Source organism: Pteronotus mesoamericanus, unplaced genomic scaffold, assembly GCF_021234165.1.
Source record: "Pteronotus mesoamericanus isolate MK-2021 breed Mesoamerican mustached bat unplaced genomic scaffold, CSHL_Meso_final contig_169, whole genome shotgun sequence".
NCBI classification, from domain to species: domain Eukaryota; kingdom Metazoa; phylum Chordata; class Mammalia; order Chiroptera; family Mormoopidae; genus Pteronotus; species Pteronotus mesoamericanus.
Genome location: NW_026555068.1, coordinates 7,605,206 through 7,620,481, shown reverse-complemented (window position 1 = coordinate 7,620,481; position 15,276 = coordinate 7,605,206).

Sequence of the window (15,276 nt, the reverse complement as noted above, 5' to 3'; positions counted from 1 at the left end):
AACAGAAGGCTTTCTGCCTTCTGGAAGTCACAGTCCAGATCATCAAAATGTTGTTTAATGTTCATACCTTAGTAAAAAAATTAAAAGTTCAATATGGATCTCCTCTCTATACATGTGTATATATGTAAAACACTAAAATTTTTGTATGTACATTTAAAAGTGGGTAACACTGACTGACTGCTTATGATATGCTATGCACTATTTTCAGTGGTCTCTATATATTAATACTTTATTACAAGACAGGCACAAACATTGAGATCTTGGAATAATGAGATGCATATAAACAATATTTTAAAATAATTTATTTTTCAGTAATTCCAAGTTATTTTTGTATTTGGTAACAAGATAGTAATTTACAAGTAACTTGGCCTGGAAGCTGGAGTTATACATGTTATGCTAATTACAATGGCCTCAAACTAGTGGTAGCGAGTGTTTTAAGGCCCTCTGTACACCCTTGGAGAAGTTTGTCATTAAGGCTGGAAGGTGGAAAACCGTATTTCCAGTGCTTCTTAAATCATTGTTGCTTTTTTTGTCCAGCTTCAAGTCAGATGTGATAAATTTGTAGTGTGGTTGATGAAAGGCTTGTGATAGGCAGGGAACAAATGCAAAATCCAACATGTAGAAGGAGCAGAGAGGAAGGGCATTGAGCTCTGCTGCGAGGGGTGGGGTAAGGGAAGGCTTTCTTTGTGAAGTGATGCCATTAGCCAGATGAGAGGAAGAGGGCACTCTAGGCAGAGGGAACAGCCTGGAACAGCATGAGCTGAGATCCAGAGGCTTTAAGCAGTAGGTGGCTTCAGAGAACTATTTGTTCTGTGTTGCTGAGTGTAAAGATGGTAAAGATAATCTTCAGAGTTTTTTGGGTTTTTTAAAATTAAGTAGCAAGTAGCCGTTGAGGCGTTCTGGGCTTGCCAAGAGGAACCTTAAGGCAACAAACTCAGCTGAGATAGGAGGCTCCTGCCCACAAGAATACCTGTTCTCCCATGTGGAAGAGCAGCTGAGTGGGGTGCAGGAAGCTCAAGCCCCTGGCACTCATGGGCCCTATCCCGCCCTGCTACCAGCCAGGGCTCTCTGCATGGGTGCCTTGCTTAGGGAAATGATAGAAATTCAAGCAGCTGTGTGGCGACCAGCCAACCATCGCTAAAGACACGCCTAATAATAACATTGATGTGGAGCTGAACCCAGTAACGCAAATCTGCTCGAGGCACTGACCTGCTCAGTGAGTCTGTTTTGGGGATTCCAGCCCTCTTGAAACCAGTGGAAGTTGAAGAGCCCTCAGAACGCAGTGGAAAAGAGAAAGGGAGGTTTCTGTTTCAAATCTGCTTTTCTGACAGAAGCAGGTGGCCTCATCTTCTTGAAGGAAAAAGAAAAGTAATTGAGGAGCTGAGGTCAGGAAACATGAGCACCAGAAAGGAACTCAAGGCTCCTGGTGCCATGATGGAAACCACCAGTGCCTGCCTGGGGCAGACGCGATGGGGTTGCGTATACAAAGGGGCTCCTCCAGTTCTGTAGCTTCCTAAAGGCCTGGCAGCGGTGTGAAGACCAAGATGCAGGTCCCCGCCCTCAGCAAGGACCCACTCGCCCGCCTCAGTGAGCACCGTGACAGACCGAGGAACGGCATTTCTGCGAAGTGAAGAACCCTGACTCTGTCCTTGAAGAGGTTCACGGCTGTTGGTTCCCAGTGTCTGTTGTTTTGGTGCTGCTGTGCCTGTGATCAAATTGCTGGCACACTTTTACCACTTTCTTACACAAAACAAAAGTGAAACTTCATTGACTCTTTTTATGTGGAACTAAAAAACTGGGGTTTATTGACAGAGAGAGAAAGAACAGATATGATTTGGGGTTCTTCTCCAGGGGCCCTTGGGTTCACAAACACAGATTTTTATTGTCCTTGTTCCCTGGCATCTAATCCTGAAACAGAACCTCACAAACTGGTTGCTATTGACCAAGTTTCCTAGACCAGAGGCTTGCAAAGTACAGCCCAAGGGCCAATTCTGGTGCACCATCCATTTTTGTATGCCCTGAAAACTAAGAATAGCTTTTACATTTTTAAAGTATTAAAAAACAAGTAAAAGACCTACAGTTTACAGTAAAGTATTATACGCTTAAAATTTGTTAAAGGATAGATTTCATGATGTGTTCTTACCACAGTTTTTTAAAAAATCAAAAGGAGATTAGTTAGCCCTGACCCGTGTGGCTCAGTTGGTTGGAGCATCATCCTGTAACCGAAAGGCTGTGGGTTCGATTCCTGGTCAGGGCACATGCCCGAGTTACAGGTTCCATTCCTGATCTGGCCGCATGTGATCCCTGGTTCCACCCCTGGTCTGGGAGCATGTAAAGGGAGCAACTAATCAACGGTACTCTTTCACTTCGATGTTCCTCTCTCTCCCTCTCTCTCTAAAAGCAATACAAAAAAAAGTGTCCTAGGGTGAGGATAAAAAAAATAAATAAATTTAAAGAAGAAAGGTATGAGTATTTCATGACACATGAATATCATATGAAATGCAAATTTAAGTGTTCTTTCATGAAATTTGGAACACAGCCGCTCTGAGACTTGTGGCTGCTTTCATGCCACAGCAGTAGAGGCAAAGGCAGGGCTTGTTCCCCAAACTGCAAGGCTTGGGCGTCCCAAGACTGATCTGAACCCAGGAGACTAACCTGCTAATTCAACCAGGGTCGTTTACAGAATGTTAAACCTTTTACAACTGCATTGTGTTTATATGCCAAACTCATTGTAGACGAGGAAGGGACCTGTCTGGGGTTGACCAGCCCCTCCAGGGAAATGCAGGTCATTTGGGAGCCTCTTAAAGAGTCTCTGGGTTCTGTGCAATGCGTCAAGTTTGTGCAGGTTCCTTAAGGCCATTGCAACTAAGAGCGCCCCACACCCTCCCAGGGGCCCAGGTCTGAATAGTCTGTCTGGAGTCTTTGAGGCAGCCAGTGATGCCTTGCCCCTTCCATTTTATATTGGGAGCAGACTAGAATGAGTTCAGCGTTAGGAATGCAGCAAGTCAAGTGGCGATGGCTGTTTTTTGGCTTGCTTCCAACCTCCCCTTCCTGTCTGCACCCTTCCCCCCTTTTTCCCCAGTGTCCCAATGTCCAAAGTACATTATAAAGAAAAAAGTGCAAGACACAGAAACTTCCCTCCTGACAGCCCCACTGCCTATCCCGGCCACTTCTCAAATTACAGGTCATCATCATTGGACAACTGTGCCCAACATGGGTCCCACTGAGGAGGTCTTCTCCAGGGACCATCCCTCTTCTCTGTTCCCTCGGCTACTCCTAGGTTGAAAGTAGAGTAGAAAGGAAGTGGTAAATCAAGGTGTGAGCTGCACCACCCCGCCACTCCCTGCTTTCTAGAACTCTGAGTGAGAGAAGTGAGAAAGCTGACAAGTTGAAGGGTGGAGGGGAAGCCACCTTCAATACCAGCAGCTGCTCAGACATTGGTGAGGAGTCTTCGCTAGGTGCCTCTGGCTAAGCTATCCCACCTGTCGGGGTGTGGAGGTACCGTGGAGGTACCATGGAGCCACGGACCAGGGACCTTGTAGGGCAACACGGAGTCAGGGGGGAGAGAGCTGTGGAAAACAGGCAGAGGGGAGACCTATGCGGAACTGACCCACCCAGCCCCATGCCGTGCTGGACCACAACAGCCACCGTATCCGCCCAGGTCTTGCTTGAGCAATTTAGCATCATTTAGTGTTCATTTCTTAGTTGTGCTTCTTTGCTTGGTTTGGCTTACCTTACTTTCCACTTATGTGCCTGGACTCACATCTACCCCCCAGATTAGAAAGTAATTCCAATGTCGTGAAGCCATTTAAGACCAAAGGCAGTCCCAGTCACCAGGAAGGCATTCCAGGGTGGTGTGGTGGGGGTAAGGAATTCCTGGGCTTACAGGCGGCAGGGAGAGTACTGAGACATCATCTGTGATCACTGGGGAAATGTAATGGAGCCCACGGAATGGGGGACAACCCCATACCCACAGAGCAGGGAGTTGTCTTTTTAGCTGCTTCTAGTGTCTGAGGTCCTCTCCATGGGCTGCAGGAAGGAAGTCCCTCCAATGAAATCCCAACATGAAAACGAAGTGCTGCTTCTCTAGAAATGCCTCCAGCCTGGAAACCAAAGAGTCACTGGCGCCTGCCTTTCATTCCAGTAGCTGTTCCCATTTCTCCTGGCCCCTTCCCAAGCCCTCCACCCCTTAATGAGCCACCGAGTATCCGAAGAGGAAATGCCAGCAGGACTGGGGGCCTGGTCGCCCTGCTGGCTCCAAAGCAGAGCTTGGCTGGGGGAAGGAGGGCTATCTTGATGTCATCGCTGTTCAAGAGCCTGGGCTCTTCCTGCCTAGCCCTGGGTAATGGGCTCAGCAGCTGGTACTTGGAAGAGATGGAGCTCCTGAGATCTCACACTGGGACCCTGAGTCGCTGATGCCCTCTGGAGACAAAGTGGCTGGAGGCAACCAGGAGGTCCTGAGATGAGTAGGACGAGGGTGGAGACAGGACTTGGGGACATGAATGCACAAGACAGTGTGGAGATGACGTGTTGTAGAACTGGGCCCCTGAACCCTGTATAATTTTATTAATCAGTGTCACCCCAATAAATACAATAAAAAGGGGAAATAAAAGAATAGGACAAGGATATTCATCTAATCTGTCTGCAAAATAACCAAATACTCACTGGGTACAGAATGCCTTCCTCGGCCTAGTGAGTAGATGCATAGAAGTAGAAGACACCATGCCTTCCCTGAGCCCCACGTTAGTATGCATTATTGAATACGTGCCTAAAAAACAGGAATACTCACCAACTGCCATGTTAATGAAGGCAAAATAATTTGATGTGATTCAAGTAAGGTAAATGCAGAGGTGAGATAAATACAGGAGCAAATCAAGAAAGACTTTTGGGAGGACGTGAGTTTTGAGTTTTTAACTGTTTCCTGATGGGTGAGAGTGCAAATGTGTGTGTATATGAAGTTTATGATTAAAGGTATAAGTTATATCCCTGCAGAGAGAAAAGATGTTACCTGAGAAGGAAAAACACAGGTGAAAACTCTTCAAACCGAAGATATCCGTACCCCTTTGCAACAAGAAATGCTAAGTTTAAGGCGATGAAACACTCACCAGAATTAATCAGCATGTTGGTATAATAGAATGCTCTGGTTAATCAAAAGCCAAAAACTCCTAATTAGTCAAATAAGTACACACTCATGCTTATTAAGAATCCTAGGATGCTTGTCTATTTAGCCCAAGACATATGGTGGATATTCTGGGAGTTTTGTTAAACAAATTCCTCAGAGGACAGGGGGTTCCTACAACATATAGGACAGGGCTAATGGGAATGGGTCTCCTGACCCTACAGATATACAAATGTGGGAAGACCATATCACTCTCTCCAGATAGATGGAGAGGTAGATAGATGATAGATAAATGGATACACACACACACACACACACACACACACACACACTCACACGGATATATATAACACCAAGGTAAAAAACAAAAACAAAAGAAAAACAAAAAGGAAAAGTAATCACATTTCAGAATGAAAGAGGGAACTGGAAGCCAGAGAGAGCTGTCACATGGCCTGATGTGGCTGTCAGGGAGGGGGTGGGGACAGGGCCTTGGTGCAGGCTAGAACTGAGACCCGTGTGTAAAGCTGCCCAGAAGGACTCGCAAAACTCTTCCCACCAGTTCGGAGAAAGAGAAAGCAAGACTGTTATGTCTCAGAGTTTGAGACAGGGAGCCTGAGGGTAGGTGGCGGGGAGGGGGAACTCTCCTACAAGAGATTACCAAACCAAGTTTATGCTGTGTGGGTCCAAATTTCTACTACCTGCCCTATGGTAATGAGAATTCTAGGCCAAGGAATTAACATATAAGGTCATCTAAGCTCTGTTCAACCCTGAGGCCCCAGCAAAAGCAAATGCAAAATGGCTCTACTTCTAGAACATTCTCACTGAAAATAAAAGTCTGAGCTGAAGATGAGGACAATATAAAATCTCAGAAAGCACAAGAAGAAATGAACTACCTGAGCGGACACAGGTAATTGGAGAATTGGCATCCCAAGAATTAGACATGATGGAACAATCTGAAAGACACTACAAAACAAGCAAGTTTAAAGTTACTAAAGAGGTAACAGAATACAGCCTGTAATGAATAAATAGGAAATTTTTAGAAAAGGACAGATTTGGAAAAGAGCCATAAAGAATATCTAGAAATTAACCATCACTGACATTCCAGATTTCACCTCTGTGTGTGACTTGTTCTAGGTAGCCCCAGTTTCAATCTTGCCTCTTAACCTAAGCTTGGAGGACACTCTACATCTCCTTTTTCTCCTATTAAAATGAGAATTCACAGAAGGCAAACGAGCAAATATTATGTTCAGGATCAGGTCTAGCACACAGCCATTAAACAGGAATGAGAAGATATCAGTCTGCCTTCAAATTATGGGTGCACCTGTGGAAAGAATTAGAACATGTGGCTTTTCCCATGAGACACCCCCAAAACCCAGCAGCAATTCAGAGTTTTCCTCTCAAGCACTGCCTGCTCCTCTCACTAAAGTCCTTGCCATTTGTGAAGAAGTTCCAAGAAGATAGGGATTTCCTCTGGGAAATAGGATTCCTGCGTCCTTTGTGGCCTTTGAATGTACACCCAGCATCATCATTGCCTCAGCTTATCAGATGCGGAGAAGCCCCCTGAGGTTCCCTCTGTGCTCTCTCAGGAAAGGGCTGACCAGGGTTTGATCCCTCTTTTCTTTCATCCTGGTCTCCTGTTTTATCTTAATATAAGATGGAGTAAGGCTTCCCAGTTTCTTCTTTTTTTTTTTTTTAAAGATTGCTGTAATTATTCTAGACCCTGTGCTGTTCCATCTAAATTTTAGGATAAGCTTGTCTATGTCTACAAAAATACCTTGCTGGGATTTTGATAGAAATTATATTAAACCAGCCCTGGCTGGTGTGGCTCAGTGGATTGAGTGCTGGACTGTGAATCAAAGGGTGGCCAGTTCAATTCCCAGTCAGGGCACGTGCCTGGGTTATATGCCAGGTCCCAGGTAGGGGGTGCTCGAGAGGCAACTGCACATGGATGTTTCTCTCCGTCTTTCTCCCTTTCTTCCCCTCTCTAAAAATAAATAAATAAAATCTTTTTTAAAAAACAAACTATATTAAACCTTTAGGTGAATTTGGGAAGAATTGACATTTTTGCTATGTTGAGTCTTCCAACCTATACCCACAGTATATTTCCCCATTTATTTAGGTCCTTCTTAAATTTGTTCCAGCAGCATTTTGTAATTTTCAGCATAAAAATCTTGTGCCTGTTTTAAGTTTACACTTAAGTATTTCATTTTCTTTGTAACAATTATAAATGGTATAGCATTTTAAATTACAGTTTCTACCTGTTTGTTCTTACCATATAGAAATGTAATTAATTTTAGTATGTTGATTTTGTAACCTGTGACCTTGCAGAACTCATATAGGAGTCATAGGGGTTTTATTAATTTTTTGTAGGTTCTTTGGGATGTTCTTTAGAGACAATCATGTCATCTGCATACAGAGACAGTTTTGTTTCTTCCTTTCCATTCTGTATGCTTTTAACTTCTTTTTCCTTCCTTATTGCAGTGGCGAGAACTTTCAGTACTTTGCTGAGTAAGAGTTGTGAGAGAAAACATCCTTGCCTTGTTCCCGGTCTTAGGGAGAAAGCATGCAGTCTTTCACTGCCAACTATGATGTTAGCTGTGGGGTTTTGCAGATACTCTTTATCAAATTGAGTTAGTTCCTCCCTATTCCTCAGTTGCTGAAAGTTTTCATCATAAATGGGTGTTGGATTTTATCAAATGTTTTTTCTGTACCAATTGATGAAATTATATTATTTTTATCCTTTAGCCTGTTGATATAGTGGACTTTTTAAAAATACCTAAACTTTATTGACCACTTGATATGGTGGACTTTGGAATATTGAAACAGACTATATATCTGGAATAAATCCTACTTGGTCATCGTATGTAATTCTTTTTATATAATATTTATAATTATTTTATAATGATGATGCATTTAATTTGCTGATATTTTATTGAAGATTGTGCATCTAAGTTCATGAAAGGCATTAGTTTATGGTTTCCTTTTTTTTTAGTACAGTCTTTGCCTGGTTTGGGCATCAAGACAATGTGGCCTCATAAAATGAGTTGGGAAGTGTTCCCTCCTCCGTTTCCTGAAGAGGTTGTATAAAACTGGTGTTTACTCTTCTTTAAGTGTTTGAAAGAATTCTCCACTGAAACCATCTGAGCCTGGAGATTTATCTTTGAGGTCTGTTTTGATCACAACCTCTTTGTCCACAAGAGTCACAAAATCTTTAAAGACTTTGGCTAAGTTATAGAATCTAGAATTGCAGAAGACCTTGGAAGTCATCAAGTCCCACATCCCTCACCACATGTGAAAAACATGAGGCCTAGGGGTGAAGGAAATGACTTGACCAAAGTTACAAGCTAGTTAGCTGCAGAAATGGGAAGAGCCTATGAGTTGGTATGCTCACTCCAGGTTTTTTGCTGCTGAAGCAAAGAAAACGGTAATGGCTGAAAAAGCAAAGACTTTAAACTTTTCACACACTCTCACATTCATTGCCTTGCTCTCTCATCAGAGGAAATATACACTTATATACACTTCCTTGTGTATAAGTCATCAATAAGCAGAACCCCCCTCAAGTCTCTTCTAGCCTAAAGTTAGAACTAGAAAGGGCAGAGGGCAAGAGCAGAGCAGGGCAACCCAGGGCAAAGGGGGCAGAGAGGCAAAGCTTTGGCAACCAAAACCTCCCAAGGAAGGAGCGACCAACGTTTCCAAGCTGAGCAGCCTGGGAACCAGCTCCCTCTGTTGGTCTGACGCCCATCTGGATGATCAATGGACCAAAGGAGAACAAAGGAGGTGGACACCTCTCCTGGTGGAGTCAGCAAACAGTAGCAAGTTAGGTCTTCCAGTTCGCACACCCTCTATTTTCCTTATGGTACCAGCTGGAGGCTACTTTCTAAAATGCAGGCTGGAGAGCTGAGTGAATGAATTACACCTCCATGCTAACTAAAGGCAACATTCCCAGGGCTGGATTCCCCATCACAACACTGTTGTTCGCTAGAACCATCTCTCATGGAATTCTATGGATGTGCTGTCCAACAAGAGAGCCACCAGTGATATGTGGGTATTGGCCACTGGAAATGTTGGTAGTGCAACTAAAGAACTAAGGTTTAAATCTTGTTTAATTTTAATTAATTTAAATAGTCATATGTGACTATTGGCCACTGTGTTGGGCAGCGCAGAACTAAAGGAACTCTGCCCTGGCTGGGTAGCTTGGTTGATTAGAGTATCGTCCTATTAGTCCAAGGTTGTGCCTTCTATCCCCTGTCAGGACACATACTAGAATTGTATAAGTGGAACAACAAACCGATGTTTCTTTCTCTCTCTCCCTCTTTCTCTTCCTCTCCCTCCCTAAAGTCAATAAATTAAAAAAAAAAAGATAGAGAGAGAGAGAAAAGGATGTTTAAGGGAGTTAAAATAAAATACATCATCACATATTACATTAAAAGAACTAGAGGAACCCCTGAAAGTGGTAAATTTATTTACCACATTTATAGGGAAATCTAAAAAGCATATGAAAAGCAGAAGTATAATCTATAATAAAGGAAAGAAGTGCTAAGATACAGTGGCGTGTCACATAAAATTGAGCTCAAAAGACCTCATTCCTCAAATTTACATCAATATTTCACGATGCTCGGTTTCATTTTATATGGGCTCTATGCCTGCTAGTTTTTAAAAATTCACTTTTTGCAATACATAAAATGGAGCAAATTACGTTCTTCAGGGCTGCAAATGTAAGTTACTAATCGGGTATTGAGTTAGTTTAAAGTAAGAACATTGCCGGAATCTTCTTTTTAAAAAAGATTTTATTCATTTATTTTTAGAGAGAGGGGAATTGAGGGAGAAAGAGAGGGACGGAAACATCAGTTGGTTGCCTCTCCCAGGCCCCCAACCGGGGACCTAACCTGCAGCCCAGGAATGGGCCCTCTCCTGGCAGGAAGCTAACTGGTGACCTTCAGTTTGCAGGACAACGCCCAAACCCCTGAGCCACACCAGTCAGGGATGCAAGAATTTTCAATACTGCTATATCCCCAGTGCTTAGAATATTGCCTGGCAAGAAATATTCTCAGTAAAACTTTGAGGGACAGACTGTCAAAAGAACTGGTCTTCTTAAAAAGATGAAAATTTTACAAAGCAAATCTTACAGGCTCAGTGAGAGGATCGCTAGAGGGCGCTCCAGCCCAGTAGCTAACAGGCTGAGGACCAGCTTTGGGTAAATCACCCTCCCCCACGGGAGAACCTTTGGGTTCCTTTAGCACTTTCTAGGTTGTAGGGTGGCTTCAGAAGAGTAAATCCTAGCCACTCCCTTCACATCACACCCCTACGTCTTGCTTTCCTTTTTATCTGTGTTTTCTCATGTGTACAAGCCAGCCCTCTGACGCAGATGTTATGATGGCAGGCTCTCTATGTGCAGTGCAAGGTCCCCTGGACACTGGAACGCTTAATAGATGTCACATTTTGTGCCTCAGATAAAGGAAATACAGTATCATAGGCAGAAACCCAGGCCTGGGAATCAGGGGGCAGGCTTCCAGATAGCTCTTTATATTCACTGTTAAGTCCATCATGGTCCCTAACATTGTGCTGTAAGGTTTCCATAGGCAAATAGTGTTACTCCATTTTACATATAACAAAATTGACTGTCAGTGTGTTTGGCGAGGGCCACCTAGATCATAAGTAAATTTTGGACCCAGGACATTTTGTACAAAACCCATGGAATTAACACTATACCACCAGCTTTGACTTCAAATGTGTCACTATTGAGAGCATTCATATTCTCTGTGAGGTCCACTGAGGTTAGAAGACTGAATGTTGGGGTTCAGTTGGAGTCAGGCGAAGAGAAAGAGGAGGCAGTTACATTGGAGTCCTTTCTGGGGTGTGGGGAAGGCAATGTCACGACCGAGAAAAGCAGGGTAGACCCACCTCTAAGCAAATCTTCAAGGTTCTTATCTGCTTGGATTGTTTGTGTGTGCCTCCAAATTCACATGTGATGATAACCCGAATAGGATGGTATTTAGAAGTGGGACCTGTGGGAGGCAATTAGGTGTAGATGAGGTCATGGGGATGGGGCCCCATGATAGGACTGGTGTTCTTAAAAAAAAAAGACCATCAGAGCCCTCTCTCTCCACCATGTGAGGACACAGCAAGAAGGTGACCCTCTGCAACCCAGGCAGTGGGTCCTCACTAGGAAACAGATCTGCCAGCACCTTAATCTTGGACAGCCCCACCTCCAGAACTGAGAAATTAATACCTGTTGCATAAGCCGCCCAGTCTGTGGGATTTTGTTATAGCAGCCCAAGCAGACTAAGACCTCATCCTTGCCTTCACTGTATCCTTTTTTCTTCTTTGGGATGACTTTCCCCCTCTTCTCACATTAAAACCTGTTCTCAGGTCAAGATCCCACCCTGTTCACCAGCTCGTTGGCCTCCTTGCAGCACTCGGAACTCTGGGAATCACTGGGAACTCTGGATATGGGCAGGCTAACCCCCTACCCCCACATCTCCTTTTCTTCATGTGTGAAATGTAGATAGTCGTAATACTTGTCTTAGAAGACTGCGGTGCAATGTAAGTGATTTTGTCTGTCAAACATCTTGCACATGGTGCAGGTACAGAATAGGGACTCAGAAAATGTTCATTTCCTTTTGTCCTTACTTGTAGGGTCATGAATGCCAAAGACAGTGAAAAGTTAGCAGAACCTTTTAGTTCAAAAAAAAAAAAAAAAAGTTAAAATGGGATCAACCTGTGAGTGATGGATGTATTCAAGGTTTGGGGATGAGGAAGAACATTTGGGGACTGAGGAGCTTAATGAGTCACATTATGCATTAAGGGATTGTGGACAGGAGTTCCACCTTAATCCCAAAGCAAGAAGAGTGCCTCAGCACACTACCTGTGCATGCGTGAATCTGCTCACCACTAGGATCTGTTCTCGGCGCTTTCATGCACCCTCTCCTGATTTCTCCTCTACTCCACTGTGCTGGAATCTTCTGTTGCCCCTTTAGATTCACTCTCCACCCTTTTCCGCCCTGCTCTGTGCCCCAGGAAGTTGGCTTACAGGGCAGCATCAATGGGCTGCCTTGTCCTCTGTCCTCCCGCTGGATTAGACCACCAGGGAATCGGGCAGGAGACCAAAGGACAGGAGGCCAACAAGGCATGAGTTTCTACTTCCTGCTGCCATCCTGTGCCAGCCAGGACTGAAGGCAGCAGCTCCATATGGTGCCTCTGCACACAGTTCTCACGCTCACGTGCTCTCTTTCCCCCTTCCCTCTCCCCTCTCCCATTCCAGTAACTATGCTTTCCCTTGTTCCTTCCCCAAGGGCCAAGGTTTCCCTACTTCTAGCTCATACATTTATAAATTGTCCCTTTATGAAAATTACCCAGTTTGAGTGACACTGATGACCATCCATGAAGGCTGGTTAGGTCCAAAAAGCTGACCTCCTGCTGGTCCCTGGTGACTACAATGCTACTGTCCTTTGTTGCCACCAAAGGATATCTTTACCATTTCAGTCCCCCAGCCAGCTCACAATACCTTCTAAGACATCTCGGGTAGACACACCCAGGGCCATCCACAGAAGGGCAGCCCCAGGTGAATACATCATGGGCGCGCCCTCCACTCTCCAGCCTCATTGTTATTCCTGTAATGGGAAGAAGGTGATTCACAAGGAATTAAGCCTAAGAACCTGCTCTTGAGGTCAAGGTAAAGATTGCAGACCCTACTCTGAGCCGCTCAAATTTCCTATAAACCCTTGAGCCCCGGAGCCATATTAAAACATTGAAGCTACCGTTGGGAATTCTTCAGGTTGGCACATATGTCCTGTCATCATGGCCGCATGAGCTTTAGAGGCTCCTACGCTTTTTTTGTACCATAAGGGCTTCCTAGTCTTTCTGCCTCAGACCAAGTTCCAATCACTTAAAAAGGACATTTAAGGAAAACAAGCAGATTCTCCATCGACTAGAGGGTAGCAGATTACGATTGAAAAGGAATGATGAATAGCTCTTACTGTGAGAAATAGCCTTGCCGTTGAGTTCAAGGGAGGCAAAGCAGAACTGAGAAGCACAGCGTCCCTGCTGAGGAGCACCCAGGGGCTGAGTGCTGAGAGGCCTGGAGGTGCAGAGTGGAGGTGTTCTTCAACCAACGCCTCGGGTCGGCAAGCAGGGCGATCTAAAAAGACCAAATACCACAGAGAGAGCACAAGGAGACAAACGCGTTAACCAGGATCAAGAGGGACAAGGGCCACAAAACCACTCACCAAAACCAACAGCCCCTCCAGGCCCACTCAGGGCAGCCTTCATTCCAATCATATCCATGAACCTCGCAAGGCATTTCCTACCAGAAAGACCAGGCCTGCGCGCCTGTGGGGGAAGCGATGCTGTGAATCCATCTGGAATGGAAACCAGAGCTGCAGAGAAAGGCTGAGTCTGTATTTGGGGCAGGATGTATAGAAGAGCCCTTATCCTGTGAGAAAGTACTAGGAGCCGGGGCCCCTGGAGCCTGGCGACAGCTCTGCTGGCTAATGGGAAAGACTCCCGCTGTCGAAGGGGAAACACTGTCCGCAGCGAATAACACGAGAGAGGGAGGAAGACAGACAAACCCTGGAGGTTACTTCTCTCCCCCTACCTTCCCCAACCCCGCCCTAGCCTGAGGGGCTGCAGAAGCCAGTCTCTGCTGTACTGTAACTCAGTGAGGCTGGAAGTGCTTCTACCTCTTTTGCTTCTTGCTACCTCCTTCCCGGGCAGTCACTCCTGCGGACCCCCTCGTGGCCCTCTGTCCCCACATTGACCGTTCCAGCTCAGCTGGGTTGCGAGGAACTCCAGGGAGGGCCAGTGCCTGCTTAGGGCTGTTCATTCCATTGATATCTTTTTTTAACCTCACAAAGCGTTTGATACCAGAAGGACTGAGCCTGTGTGCCTGGTTGGCTACCCAGATAAACTCCACTTAAAATGATAAAAATCAGCCCCTTGTCCCTCCCTGCTTTGCTCCCATAGAGCAAGATTGGATGGGAACTGTTCACTCGGTGTCCCTCTCCTTATCTTTCTTTTAGAAAACAGCCCTTTGCTCTTTCTGCTTTTGTTCTTTTGACCTCCAGCTAGGCATGCTAAAACAGTCATAGGCTAATAACTACGTTTAAAAGAGCCTCCAAGGGAAGACAGAAATAAACAATTTTAGCTTTGGGCAGCTAAGCACCCAAGAGTGTTGTCAGTGGTCTCTCTAAGGTAAGTGCTGTCGTGAGTGAGGTTGAATAAACACAGGCCACTGGTGCCGCCAGTTATCTTTCTAAAGACAACTCTCCTCTGTCCCTAACTGTTAGGAACTGGTACATGATTACATGACTGATATAAATGAATCCCTCTCTATAAACAGGTAGAAACAACCACAGGCAAAACGGCTGGGCAGGCAACAGAATTCAGGATGAGTTGGTCAAAGACATAAAATGTCACTGCTTCAAAACAACTAATAACATTTCAAGTATGAAAGAAAAATAAAATAAAATGTCACTGCTGAGGGTTCTCAGAGATCTTCAGATCTACCCTTCTCATCCGACAGATGATGAACCTGAGGTCAAAAGGGAAAAGGACTTTCCACTGGGGACCTCCTTGAAGAGTCATTCCTTCATCCACTCAAGGACTGACTGCCTATGAAATGTCAGGCAGCCTGCGGGGCCTTGGACCCAACTCAAAGCGCTACAAAGAAGCTTCTTTGATCAACTCTTACCCCTCCTCCTACCCCATCCTCCACCGATTGCCCTATCCTGCTCCACTTCTCTCTAGGTTTAGCCGTATCACCCAGCTGCGTGGTTTGTTCACGTGTCCTTCCCCCACGCCCTCCCCAAAAGCCATGGAGGGAGCATTTTCGGCCGTTTCTTCAAAGCGTGCCACATCGTGAATGCTCAATAAACCAAGGAGGGACGAGTGCCCAGTGAACCCCCACTTTCTCATCTGAAGAACTAAAGCACAGAACAGGAAGGGCTGAGAGTAACATGCGGCCTGATGTCCTCACGCCGGCCTTCCCAGAGTGGCCCGGGTCAGCTAGGATCCCCGCAGAGCTGGGAAACGCGCCCCCGACCCAGCGATGCACTAACCTAGGCAAGCCTCCCGACCCCCAACGCCCACCCCATCCGTGTCCAGCAAGGCAGTAGGGAACCCAGGAGCAAAAGTGGCAGGAAAAAGGGGTTGGCGGGAGC